The following is a 13,831-nucleotide window of genomic DNA, read 5'->3' on the forward strand; positions in this document are numbered from 1 at the left end:
GATAATCAACTATATGGCAAAAGAGGTCCTGAACGGACCAACTGTTGCTATTGGATGGCGTTTGGTATTTTAGTGCACCTCTCAAAATAAGATCCGTGGTATTTTTTTGTTTTTAACCATTTTTATCTGCTGGCTTCCCGGGGTTTGATCTTAATGCGTTTTATTGATTCTTCCTTTGGCACTGAGTGTGAGCTGCCTCAAGGCTTTGCAAGAGGCTTCTCAATCAATCAAATCAAAAACAGCAGATAAGGTCTGGAGTAAAAAAAATACTCCCTTATTACATAATGAGGGCTAGGAACTTCTGAAGACTGATTTGCAAGGCTGCATTAATGAGCAAGCTACAATGCCAGATAGAATAGAAACCTACTAACCTTTTTGACTTTCAAATTCAGAAGACATACTTTCCAATGCTCACACCAACCATGCGAGGTGGATCATTCTTACTCCTATTTCACAGGAGGAGAATCGAGGCTGAGAGATACTAACTTGGTTGAAGGTCACAAAATGATCTGGAATTCAGGTGTTTTGACATTTGACTCGAGTTCTTTACACTCTGTGCAGTGCCAGCTGGCTTTACGCGCAGTGTTCATGGGAGGTTCAAGGCTCGTCTCCATAGAACTGACTTTCTAGAACTGAGCATCACAGCTTTAAACTATCAGTTCATTTCCTATCAGAGGATTCCCCAGTTTGTGTGTCATGTTTTGCTGTGGCCAGTGATGACACCAGCACTATCCAACAAACAGCCCACTGCAATCCACGCAGCATTCACAAGAGCAGCATTGGAAACTGGGTAGGAAGAGCTAGCTTATGGATGATACTCTAGGTCTTGTTTTCATGTACTTCTTCAAAGGCGTGACTCCCAGGGTACTTCAGATTCAACTACCTCACTCTGGAATCATTCAGCCAGTTGCTTAGTAGGAATGAACTCTTCCAGAGTACTTATTCTTTGTACAAAATGAGGTCATGAGAAGAACATGGAACTGTCCCTGTCAAGTGGACACAGCTGTAACCATAGAGGGAAGTCTTTGTGGGCTTCAGGAATAGAAGGAAGCTGAGAATATTCCATTCTGACCCAGAGCAGAGGGAGATGATGCATGTAAGAGCTGTCAGACAAGGAGCAGGCTAAGAGTTATCTCATAGAAAGGAAAGCCCTATAATCCTTCTTCTCCAAAATTCCAATCTAGGGACCAACTCTATAGCCCCCCAAAATAACCATCACACACTACTTCCTTTCACAGCAGGAAGTGCCCCATACACACAGCCATGTGAGACTGGTCAGCATCACCCAATTATCTGTTTGGAATCCTTGGCTCAGAGCCTCAATGTTCTTGGTGTTCAGTTGTGTTCAGAATCATTGTATGAAAGATGTAGAAGGAGCATGAGTCCAGACTTCTCTTGCATCATTCCTCTTCTTTCTCCCATTCCCTGGGAAGAGGGAGTGGAAAGAAGAGTGGTGGGCTAGCTAGAGTGTGAGAGATACTCTAGCCCACCATGTTTCCTCTTACTCTATTCCTCCTGTCCTTTTCCAATCCCAGGAGTGAGAGGAAAAGGCTACTGGCACACAGCAAGACATTGTGCAAGGGGAGGGGAAGCATAATGTGGGCAGTCTTAAACCAGAACTGCCTCTTACCCAACACGGGCATTCTACAAAAAGTCTCATATGGAGACACCCCCCCCCCCAATTGCCAGAGTGTTTGTATTTCTGGCGCCACTGATTGCAGGGCCAAGGCAGCAATGGAAGTGGACTCACGCACACTGCACACCCTGCTCTCGTGAACTCTGTGCAAGCACTCCAGAGTAGTTGTTTTCTGTTTCAACCCATGTTATTAACGGTTCTAACTCCAGAGGCCATTATCACAACCAGCCTGTAACCCACAGTCTTGCCGAGACAACCAGTAGTAATTAAGGACTGGCTGTGTAAACACTCCTGGCACCAGCCTTTGACCACTGCTCAGTTGTTATTTTAGAGCCGGGTGAGCCAGCTTCTGAACTAGAGGAAGCAAGAGCATGTGTCTCAGAAGAGGTCTGATTCACAGCAAGGGAGAGGGGCATGGGGAGATGCACAGAAAGCACATCTCATAGATCTCTATGGCATGCCACAAACTTGCTTGAGGCTTGCTGTCAGCTCACATGGGAGTCTGGCAGGTCCAAAGTGGTTTTGAGGGTGGGAGAGAAGTCACACGACACAGGGAGGGGAAGGCACAAAATCAGGGTGGTAGTGACACGGTTGCCAGTTGGCTCATGCTGCTCTACATAAGTGTGTTTGACCTCAGGGAGCCACACTTGTGACTTAGCAATGGCTCCGATGGCCTCAGAAGCACAGCAGCTTCACAGCAGTTGATCAAATGTAACTATTATTGAAACGCAAACAAGTTTGCTCTAGCTATGTCGATAAAGACTGAAACAGACAAGAGCCATGCACAGACAAAACCTTCCATTAGAAATGAAAAGTCATCATTCGGGCGTGATTTTTTCATGGAAGAAGATTGTCGCCTCTTGATGGTGAAGACCCAGTATACTGTACATTGCATTAGAAAAGAAGGGTGGAAAATCAGGTGTGTTTCAGAGCAGAAGTGCCAGGGTTGCCATCCCCTTGGTAACTCCAACTGGAGAACTCCTGGTTTTGGTCAAGCCCTAAAACACTTCCAAGTTGCCCAGATAAAAGCAAGCAAGAACGACACTCCTAAACTACTTCTCCCTCACTCAACTTGTCTACCACTTCTGGGCTGGTCTATGGCAACAGGAATTCAGCTTAGCATGAACCGAGAAATGCAATACCAGCTCCTCTGGCTAGTTTCTGACCCACTTTGCTGAGGAGGTGGTAAAAAAGCAGCAGTCTATGCCACAAAGGAGGACATGTCTGTAGGTCAAACCTGATCCTTTTTAACTATCTAAGCCCTTCCCAAGGCTTCCCCAATTACACTGGGAACTGAAGTTTTAGAACACGACTTGGGATCCCTAACAGATTTCTCAGCATATCAGGGTCAACCTTTTGGAAAGCAACACGATCTTCAAAGCTTTGGCCTGCACAAGCCCCCAGATAAGCAAGCAGGACCCTCTGCCCGTCTCCCCTAGGCCAGGAGAAATCCCTTGTCTAAGAACACCTTAGGTGCTGGCTATCAAATCAGGCCACTGGTCCATCTAACTCAGCATTGCAAGTCAGCATCTAACTCAGCATTGCAGTGTCCCAGTAGTTCTCTGGGCTTCAGGCAGGGATCTTTGCCAGTGTTCGCACACTTCTTCATGCACTCTCCCATTGAGCCACGGCCCTTCCTCCAAAGTTTGATCTGGAGGACAGTTATATAATGAGAGTTGCCTTTAAAAAATGGTACCCAGGGCATCTTCCCCTCTGGATGCCTGAGGCAGCATGCCAAATGCTGCCCCCTTATCTACTCCTCCTATTGTCCAATGTTCTCCTTCAGGCCCCCCCTCCACATTTCCTCCTCTTCTTCTCTCCCCCCTTCTTTTTCCAACCCAGAGCATAGGAGGAGGAAGACAGTGGAGGCAGGTTAGGTGACTGGAGGCAAGTTAGGTTAGGCTGCCCGAGGCAACCACATCAGTTGGCCTCATGGATGGGCAGCCCTGTCAGTCTCCCAGTTCATCCTGCAAAGAATATTTTCTCCCAAGTCTGCTATGCATGCATCACTTTTAGTCCTTACTTTTATCCCATTTATCATTATCTTATCACATAACCAATCATTTCCATGCCTGGGACAAAGTCCCAATTCTATTCCCGGTCCACTGACAAATACAACTGATTATGAACCTTCAAGGTCTGAAATGCCAAGTTCTCACTACTCAGCCAGACTTTGTGCATAACATACAAAAACCACTTCTGGCTAATGGCACATGTCTGCAGCTTTCTCCTCCCTCCCCAGCAGTATTCTGCGTTGCTGTGGGTAGGCTGCTATGGTGCCGCTCTGTCTGGGTTGCTGCCCTCCCTGCTCTTCTGAGCTAACTTATGCCTAATTCTTCACCAGCCGTTTTGAAAACTGACTGAGAGCCCAAGCCTATGCATGTCTACTCAGACATAAGTCCCATTATAGTCAATGGGGCTTACCCCCAGGAAATTGTGGATAGGACTGTAGCCTGAATTAGTTCAGACTGCAGAAAATATTACACAATATAATGTTCTTTTTAATAGCTAGGCGTGTCCAGATCACATGATCTTTGGGTGTCCATTCCATACCCCTTCCAGGTTGCACCCAAGGTGGGGGTCCCCATCTCCCTGCTCTAGTTATAACTGCTGGTCGCCAGTTGTCATAATTCTCGTTTTGTAGATGAGTGAACGGAGAAGCATTGCCCCAAAACTCAAGAACAGTTGAAGGGATTAATTGTGCAACTTTCAGGCAGTTAAATTGACAGAATCTACATAAAGTATGAGTACAGTCCAGCACAAACCATAGGAAGAGCCCTGATGGATCAGGCCAAAGGCCCATCTAGTCCAGCTTCCTGGATCTCACAGTGACCCACCAGATGCCTCAGGAAGCACCCAAGACCACAAGAGACCTGCATCCTGGTGCCCTTTCTTGCACCTGGCATTCCGAGGTAGCCTACTCCTAAAACTAGGTGGCTGAACATACCCATCCTGGCTTGTGATGGACGTCTCCTCTAGAAATCTGTCCAATCCCCTTTCCAAAGCTTCCAGGGCAGACGCCATCACCGCATCCTGTGGCAAGGGGTTCCACAGACACGCCGGGTAAAGACATATTTCCTTTTGCCTGTCCTAACTCTCCCGGACACTCTAAGCGAGTGGATGCCCCCCTGTCCTGGTGCTGTGCGAGAGGGAAAACGCCTGGTCCCTGCTTCGGAATCACTCTGTTTTTAAGCCGGACTGCAGGTCCCAACAAGAGGCAGCCGCTCCGGCCATCAGCTCTTTGGGTCGCCCCTGCTGCTCTCCAGACTGGGTGCACTCGACTGCACGGGGGGGGGGGGCAGCCCCTGCCACCACCAGCCCCCTCCTTCTCCCCTCGAGCCCCATACCTGAGCCCGGGCGGGAGCCCTTCTCCGCCTCCACCCCGCTTACCTGCTTTCCCGGGAGTCCAGCGCGGGCGCGCCAGTGGCTGCTGCGGCCAGACGACCCGCTCGGGGGCTGAGAGGCAGCGGCCGAGCCTGGCGCCAGGGCTGGCAGTCGGGGCTCGCCGCTCCTCCTCGGGCTCGGGCTCGCCTGCCAAGCGCGCCCGGCTCTGCTCAGCTCTTAATCGGTCCCAGGCACGTCGAAACTCGGCCCTGCGCTGCCGCGGCGCCGTATTCCTCCGAGCAGAGGCGCGGCCAGAGCAGCTGAAGAGGGGAGGGAAGGGAGGCACCCTCGGGCTGACGACCACCCGCCTCCTCGCCCATGGGAGGGACGGAGGGCTACTTACCAAGGCTTGACACCAACCACGAGCTCCCACTGACTAGCCCAGGGGACCAACCTCAAGTCATCATGAGGTCTTACTCAGAAGTAAGCCCCCCTCCCCAGTCAATTCATATGGAACTTTCTCCCAGGGAAAGTGCCCAATTCCCAGAGGAATTTGATCACGCAGGGGGGTAACCAAGTCTCTTTGGGCTCCCTTCCCAAAAAGGTGGGGAGGGTGGGAAACAGGGCAGGGGGAGGGTGATGAGAGGCAGGGCAGGGGTGGGGAGGGGGCAAAACAGGGCTGGAAATTTCTGGGCCACCTCTTTGGGCTCCTGGGTCCCCTTTTTGATCCTGGGCCCGGCGACAAATTGCCCCCTCTCCTGGGGTGGCCCTGTCCATAGGGACTGATGCCACAGGACCTGTTTTCTGGTGTTTGCTGCTGGGATTTGCCACAAGAGTCTCCCTTGCTAAGATTTGCTCCCACACATTTCCTAGCAATGTGTAATCGCGGAGGCCTGAGGTTGGGGAGCCACTAGGAGAATAGGTGTCCCCAATTTCATCTGTGAAATGTCAACGAGTGTGCAGTGGCATGTAGGGATGTGCTCGCAGCATCAGCAGAAACTGCTGTACATCCCATGACAAGCTGAGATGCAGTGGGTGGGTACATGGGACCCAGGACACTGTGTTATCTGGTGTGTTCCCTGGGGCATTTGGTGTGCCGCTGTGAGATACAGGAAGCTGGACTAGATGGGCCTATGGCCTGATCCAGTGGGGCTGTTCTTATGTTCTTAGGAACCTCTCGGTTGTTGCACGCGCGCGTGCGCGCGCACACACACACACACACACACACACACACACACCGTGGGACCATTCACCTGTGAATATTTGGGTAGCTTTCCTCTTGCCTGCTTTTGCACACTAGGCCAAGATGCTGCTTTTCCAACATACCTTGCACCGGACTGGTGCCTGATTATTTCTCTAGCCCTCTTGTGCTTCTGCTGCTTCTTTCCCTTTTTATTTTATTTGCAATGTTGTTGGGAAGGGTTTTCATTTTCTTTCAGGCCTGAATCAAGACCTCCCAATGCCTATGCTAAATGCTATCCCCCCCCCCCCATGCAGCAACATACTAACCCTTATTTCCTCTGCTCTTACTCCTGCTCCCTGGATTTGAAAAGAGGGGAATGAAGCAGAAAAGGAAGTGTGGAGAAGAGTGGTAGAAGACGCTCTAGCCCACCACTTGCTTCTCTTCCATGTTTCCTCTTCCGCTTCATTCCCCCTTTCTCTATGAACCTGGGGAGCAGGAGTAGGAGCAGCCAAGGCTGGAGCTGGCATTAGGAGCACTGCTATAACTGTCAGAAGGTCTGAACAGCCCTGCCACCACTTTCCTTGCTCCATATACAGCTGCCTGTCTGAAGTGCTTCTTTCTGGGGATGACCTTAAGGGAACAAAGCATATGTCAATGTAGTTTGTGAGATCTGGCAACCTTTTTAGAAGAGGAGCACATGAAAGCGTGTGTCAGAGCACTCCCAAGGCAGTTTGCAATGACAGAAACTCCCATCAAGGGTCCATTTCGGTGGTGATTCAGATGTCCCCATGTCAAAAAATGGGTGACTATTTTAGCTCACCCTGGGATTTGGGGGGGGGGATGTCCCTTGCAGAATGAGGGAAATCCACTTTGAATTCTCTGTCTCAGGGCACCCAAATGTCTCAGGCTGTTTCTGGCCTTCAGTCCGACCACTGAAAGGCATGGAGAATGGATCTGACTGATGTTGGCTCAGCTTGCTGCAGATGGAAGACACTGCACCAGCTGATCTTGATTTCCCTAGACATGCATGTCAAAGGCAGGCAACCTTTCTTCTGCTTCAAAGAAAAAAGCCTAGTTGTCTGACCAGTGTGTTGATAGCTGCACTGTAGTTGCTGTTATGAGTAAGCAGCCCAATGTATGTTCTTAAAATAGATTGGTTGGGGTGTTTTGTTCTGTTCTGTTCTGTTCTGAAGTTTAATCTTGGAATGCTTCCAAGAGCAAGCCCTTTAAACTTTCCTGAGGATTTTGCCTCCACCCCTCCCACTAAACTCCCTTTTTGCCCCCACTGTTAACTCTAAATCTGAAATGGCACCCCTGCTGAGAGCTTGACTTACCTCCTCTCTCTTGTGTCTGGAAAATCAGGCACAAGACAGAGAAGGAAGAGGCCTTGGATCAAGGGCATGGCATCAAGCAGATCTCTTTGGGGGGTTGACTTGAGTCTGACTGGACTGCATCCTCCTCTCCCCCCCCCCCTCCTCCTGCCACAGCCGGTCTGGGAAAGGATGCATCAGACTCCCTGGGAGCCTGGGCTGGAGCAGCCTGTCACTTTAACACAGATGAATGAAGTTGCACCAGGAAAAGAAACAGACCTGGCTGGAGTGAGTGACAGGCAGACCCAGCTAAGCATTCCTTCACTTAACCCCCTGCAGGCCATGTTGCATCCTGAGGTCAGGGGCATGCCATATGGTTGCTAGCTGGTTGTGTTCCTGAGCAACCTTCAGCTTGGGCAGCCATGCCGGTTTCTCAAAAGCAAGATGCTTGAGTGAGTGGGAAGCAGATAATTGCAGCTTGCATTGGAAGGAAGTGGGGGCAGACTTGTGGTGACAGGCACCCCAAGTCCACCACCCCCTTGGACACCTCGCTATCTGTTATCGATGTCAGGTGGCCTCATGGGTAGGTCAGCAGTGATGGGGAGAATCAGCATGGCTTCTGTAAATGGTAAGCCCTGCCTCTTGGAGCTTTTAGAGTTCATTGCAAAGGTCAGCAGAGGTGTGAATGTGGGTGAACCCATTGATAGTCTCGAACCTTCTTTTGAGACTGAAGGTTGCCAGCATTGGACACTGAGAAGGCATTTAACACAGTCCCTCACCAAAGGCTCCTGAGAAAGCTCCACCATCGCTGAATGAGTGGGCAGGTCCTCTTAGTCTTATGGATTGAATCCTGCTCTGATTGAAGATCTGGAAACAGAGGATGAGTGTAAATGGGCAGTTTTCTCAATGGAGAGAGGTGAAAAGTGGTGTGCCCCAAGGATCAGACTTGGGACTGGTACTTTTCAACTTGTTCATAAATGACCTGGAGTTGGGAAGAAGCAGCAAAATGACCAAGTTTGTGGAGGACACTAAACTCCAGAAGTCCAGAAGGGATTGTGAAGAGTTCTCTCTAAACTGGGGGAATGGGTAGTAACATGTCAGATTAATGTAGGTGCTGTAAATGTAGTGTGATGCATATTGGGACAAAAAAAAAAATCAACATTTGGCATATACGCTGGTGGGTTTTGAGCTGTTACAGATCAGGAGAAAGATCATGGGGTGCAGGTGAACAGCTCAATGAAAGTGTTGACCTAGTGTGTGGCAGTGGTAGCCAATTCCATGCTCAGGATAATTTAAAAAGGGATTGAGAATAAAATGCCCAATATTATAATGTCATTATGCGATGGTACAAATTGATGGTAAGGCCACATCTGGTGCATTTTATGCAGTTCTGATTGCAACATCTCAAAAAAATATAGGTGCAGAAGATAGAGATCCAAATGATTAGTGGGCTGGGACACCTCCCTTATGAGGAAAGGCTACAACGTTTGGGGTTCTTCAATGTAGAAAGAAGGTGCCTGAGGGGAGATCGGTGGAGGAAGCCTCTGCAATAGCCCTACATGGAGCTTCTTGGACCTGTACCGGTGATTTTGCTGGCGCCGATCTGAGTAGCCCCATTGGGCAGAATGGAGCTCAAAGCGGGGAAGGGAACAAATGTTCTCTTACCCCAAGGAGATCTCCAGCCTGCTAGCGCTGGATAAGAGCACGAGCCATGTGGCCTCGCTGTGCCAGCACTGGATAGGATTGGGCTGTAAATCTCCTATCTGCTCTCTGGCCTGTCATTAAGTAAGACGTGCTTAGTGAGTACCAGGGACGGGGCCTTTCTGGTGACAGCACCATCACACCTACAGAACTCTCTTCAGAGAGAGATATTATCAGCTCCCTCTCTTACTGTTTTCAAATAAACATCTTTTCTTATTTTGAAAGGTGTCTTGCAAGGATCAAACCTGCTGTTCTAATGACATATTGAAATGTGCCAGAGACACTTTTTAAACGTTGTTTTATCTCTTTAAAAGTTTTTTATCCAGCCTTTCCCATGCCCAATGAGCAAATACCCAAGACGGTTTACAGTTCAGATTAAAATGTGCAATATATAAAAACAATAAATGAAATTATAATAGGGGAACACAACCAATTGGACTGCAAGTATTTACAACCAAAGGACTGCTACAGAGGGCAGAAAAATGACACCTTTTGGGTCCAAGTGGGATGATAAAAATGTACTAAGTCAATAACATAAGTGCTTCAAGGTCCCACATTGGTTGACATTCTAGTGTTGATTTAATTGACAGGCAGGCTGGTGGTGGCCTTTATCCCAGCCTGCTGCCAGGGGGCTCTTTGTACTCCCTGCATACCTGTGCTACAGGTGCCTGCTGGCACCCCATTCCCAACAGTCATGTTTCCATTGGCTACCATGTGTAAACAAACATAACCGTGCCCATGGAAACCTGGAGGTGTCGTCATGTTTACAGGCAATGGCGAGTTCTTTTCCGGTGTGTGCGTGTCCGCGCATGGATCTAGTACTGGAAGGAACTGTGGCTTAATTGTTCCCACAGCAAATTTTGTAAAATGAAGCCACAGGAGACGGAACTGCCAAATAAACAAACTACAGTACTGCATGAATGCTGGGCATCTTTCAGTGGCTCTCCAGGAGTCTGCTGGTGTCAGCTCTCTGTTGGTTCTCCCCAGGAAGTGCTTCCTTCCATGTACCCTCCTGTGCAACACATACATTCCTACTGCCATTGTAATGGCAGAAAGAACTTGGGCATCACCATCAGGATCAGCACCAGGGTACAGGGGCACTGGACACAGGGCCACTGGGCTTGTTTGATTCCCCCCCATGACTTCCCTCCTGTTCCATGTCCTGTATGACTTCTATTCCACTCCTCCCTTGTGGCTCCCTCTGCACACCTGTTCACCTGGGTCATTGGTGGTGGATGGCACCCAGAGATTGCTGTCACCAGCTGTCTTGCTCTCAGAGGACCTCTGCACACCAGGGATCTCTGGGAGTAATGTGACTGGAGAGAGAGAGAAAGAACTGCCTGTGTGATACATGCACAAGTTTTTTCTCCTCTCCAAAACCCCTCTCCTGGCCACCAACTATCATGGTCCCAGGGAGCCTCTGAGACTTCTGGGAGAAAACCTGAAAATCAACCTCGCAACATGACTAGATTTTCTCCTTGCTATGGTCACTATGACATCATCATAAAGGAGGCACCTGCATTCCCCCCCCCCCCCGCCTGACACCATTTCCACAGCCGTGGAAAAAGAGGAAGCATCTTTCCAAATCAGTTTGCCTCCTACTAACGGTCTTGAGATCCTTCAATCCAGATGTGTGCAGCTTGGCTAAACTGCTGCTTATGATTTGTGGGGACACCTCTATAGCTTCGGGCTTGATTTACTTGGCTATAAAAACAATTGATGGTTGCCAGAAATGAAAAAAAAAGGAGAACAAGAGGGCACTTCCCTCTTAGGCAATCAATTAAAAGCCAGGGCAAGCAGAATTATCTCATTGAAATATCAATTTTTAATACTGTAGCATCTCCTGAGCACAGCGCTCCAGGGTTGCTGCTCTTCCTGCTCTGTTGTTCTTCCGCCCACTAACTTCTGCACAATGGAGATACGTGCCAATGGTTCTCATGCCAGGCCAGGAGCCTTCCAGTTCTTGTTGGATTGCTGTTCCTCTTTGAGCTCCTTAAACCTCTGGCAACTTGGGCACAGTTGGCAACTTGGCCTCAACTTGGCAACAGTTGTTGCTTCTATCTGGCTCCCAAATAGTTGAGGCAAGGGCACCGATGTTCGCTTACCCCCTAAGGTGCTTCCTTGGCACCATGGAATGCAGCGGTGGCTGGTGGTAGCCTCAATAGGATTGGGCTGTGACTCTCACCACCACCATGAATTCATTTGGCACATTCAGAGAAGCCACACTCTCTCAGCCTCAGCCCTTCCATCTGCAATAAGGCAATAACAACATTTACCCCTGTTGTAAGAACAATATCAAGTGAATATATATAAAGCTCTTTGCACATTCAGAAAATGTTATACAAATGCTGGTTCTTATGTAGTGCATGTTGCATTTCTGTCATGACCTGGGTCTGCTATGGAGATAAGACTGAACTAAAAACTAGTATTATTACTTTCCAGCCTCTGTCCTGACTTTTTTTTTAACCAATGGAAAATGCCATGAGATTCAGTGTGCCCTGCCTCAGCTGGAACTTGGAATACTGCTTCATCAGCCTGTTCCTAAAATGCTGTCTAGGCTGGGGTGGGGCGATTTACCTGTGGTGATTCAGTGTTGACACTGCGTAGACGTGAGAATCAAGGTCGCAGGAAGCTGCCTCAGACCAAGTCAGATCATTGATCTATCCAGCTCAGTACTGTCAACACAGACTGGCTGCAGCTGTCTAAGGGTTCAGACGCTGCCTGGCAGCAGTTCTCCAGGGTTTCAGGGAGGAATTTTTTTTCTCTACTCAACCTGGAGAATGAACCTGGGACCGTCTGCATGCAAAGTGCTCTACTACTGAACTACAGCCCCTCCCCTGAAGGTGAACAGAAGGACTGCAGAAAGAAATGGACTCATCTGTGTTTGGACCCAAACCAGACAAAAATGGGAAGCCTGTTGTTGGGTGGCTGTTTTGATTGCTGTGAATGATTTGACAAAACTTGCCAAAATCTGCAGATGGCTCTCTGAAGGGGCACTTTACCTGCAGGGTCGAGATCAATACTTTCTGCTGGCGTGTGCAAGAGAAACAGGGCAGCCTTGCAGTTTGCATCTGGCCTGAATCGGACAAAGGAAGAAAAGAAGGAGCTGTGGTGGGATGGCTAGAGGTGAAGTGCCCCAGGCCATAGTGGCTCTCTCTGGGAAACTGGTGGAGGATTCATAGCACCGGAGTCTCTTAGCCGTCCTTGCGCTCTGCTGCTATATTTGTCAGTAAAGCAAATATTACTTAGCGCTGCCTCTGCAACTTCTCACTGCTCACAGAAAGCGAGGAACATGTTAATGTGATGTCACTGCAGCAGGGGTGCTACTCCTTTCATGTGGTCGGATCTTATGTTGCCTGGGTGACTTCTGCATACAGGAACCACTTATGACTAATTTAAATGATATCTTGGTGGTGTGGGTGCCACTGTTCCCAGGCTGTGCTTAACACTTCCACCCGGCCCCGTATGGGCAGGGTGACTTCTGTGGTTCCAAACCACACTTGCAGCGACAATCTGATCTGCCCAGAGATTCTCAGGGGTGGTTCTGCAGATGTGCGAACTGTTGCTAACCGTAGGAGCAAAGGATTTTTGCAGATACATTTAAAAGCATTTCTCTTTTGGCTTTGTGAAAAAATAATTCAAGGCAGCTAAGAGACTGAAAATCAATTAAGGATAAAAAAAACCAACAGGAAAAGAGATCGACCACACACACACACACACACACACACACAAAACAAAACAGCAGCAAGAGGTCAGTCTAAAACCAGCAGAAGGAACAACCAAACAAACAAAATGAATTTTTAAAAAACTCCTTTGCAGCATCAGATTCAGGCTGATTTCAAACGGACCCACCTCAAATGTCTTCCAAAACAAGAAAGGCTTCATGAATCACCATAAGGAAAGAAGTGAGAGGGCCCAAACCAGGCACCCAGTGTTTCCAGGTACAAGAATCAAAATGGCTCTGACTTGAGTCCTGCTCATCCACGGCAGTTTGGGTGTTGAGGGGAGTTAGAGCTGGTTCTCCTCTGAGACCAGAGACTCAGTTCAGAGGACGCAGTTCTCAGACTGTCCTGGTCTCTCAGACAGTTTCAGACTTTCAGGACAAACTCAGTGCCCATTTCAAAATTGGAGCCCAAGAGCAAATAGGGAGCCAATTAACAGCCCAATCCTATGCATGTCTACTCAGAAGTAAGTCTCATTAGAGTCAGTGGGGCTTACTTCCAGGAAAGTGTGGATAGGATTGGGCTGTAACTTGATACAGTGAGAAAGAGACATGCTCCTTGAGATGAGTTGATGTTAAGACTCTGCCTGCTGCATTTTGTACCAACTACAGCTTCCAAATATACGACCATTGCTACGTACAACTAGGATTGCCAACTCTGAAGCAAGAGAGTGTTTTTCCCCTCTACAAGATGTCATGTTGGAAATTGCTGGCAGCCCCATTAAAATCTCCAGGACTGCCTTCAGTCATCACTTGATCACCTGATGCTGATTCCTGGAGGCTCTAGGCCACTCCTGGAGGGTTAGCAACTCGGCTTAAGTCGGTGTTTAAATCAAGCCTTGGAGTGGGCAGCTGATGGTGTTACTTCCCATGAAAGCATTGCCAATTCCCAGCAGTGTGGGACCAGGCTGCACAAAAGCAGTGGACACCTCCCCCCGCCCCCCAAACAATCATGG

The 13,831-nt window shown here is 48.8% G+C and overlaps 1 protein-coding gene across 6 annotated transcripts in view; it reads right to left on the reverse strand.

Annotated features, from left to right (window-relative positions):
• DOK4 (docking protein 4) overlaps window positions 1-5,385 on the reverse strand; it is a 54,991-nt gene extending 49,606 nt beyond the window's left edge. For 4 of the 6 annotated variants that reach the window (XM_066637902.1, XM_066637901.1, XM_066637900.1 and 1 more), the window contains exon 1: window positions 5,027-5,244. The gene's annotated coding sequence lies outside the window, so the exon portion shown is untranslated. Of the gene's footprint in view, window positions 1-371; window positions 394-5,026; window positions 5,245-5,363 lie in introns of those variants that run through there. The other 2 variants (XM_066637899.1, XM_066637898.1) reach the window with 2 other exon arrangements.
• Between the last annotated feature and the right edge of the window lie 8,446 nt (window positions 5,386-13,831).

Source organism: Tiliqua scincoides, chromosome 9, assembly GCF_035046505.1.
Source record: "Tiliqua scincoides isolate rTilSci1 chromosome 9, rTilSci1.hap2, whole genome shotgun sequence".
Lineage (NCBI taxonomy): Eukaryota > Metazoa > Chordata > Lepidosauria > Squamata > Scincidae > Tiliqua > Tiliqua scincoides.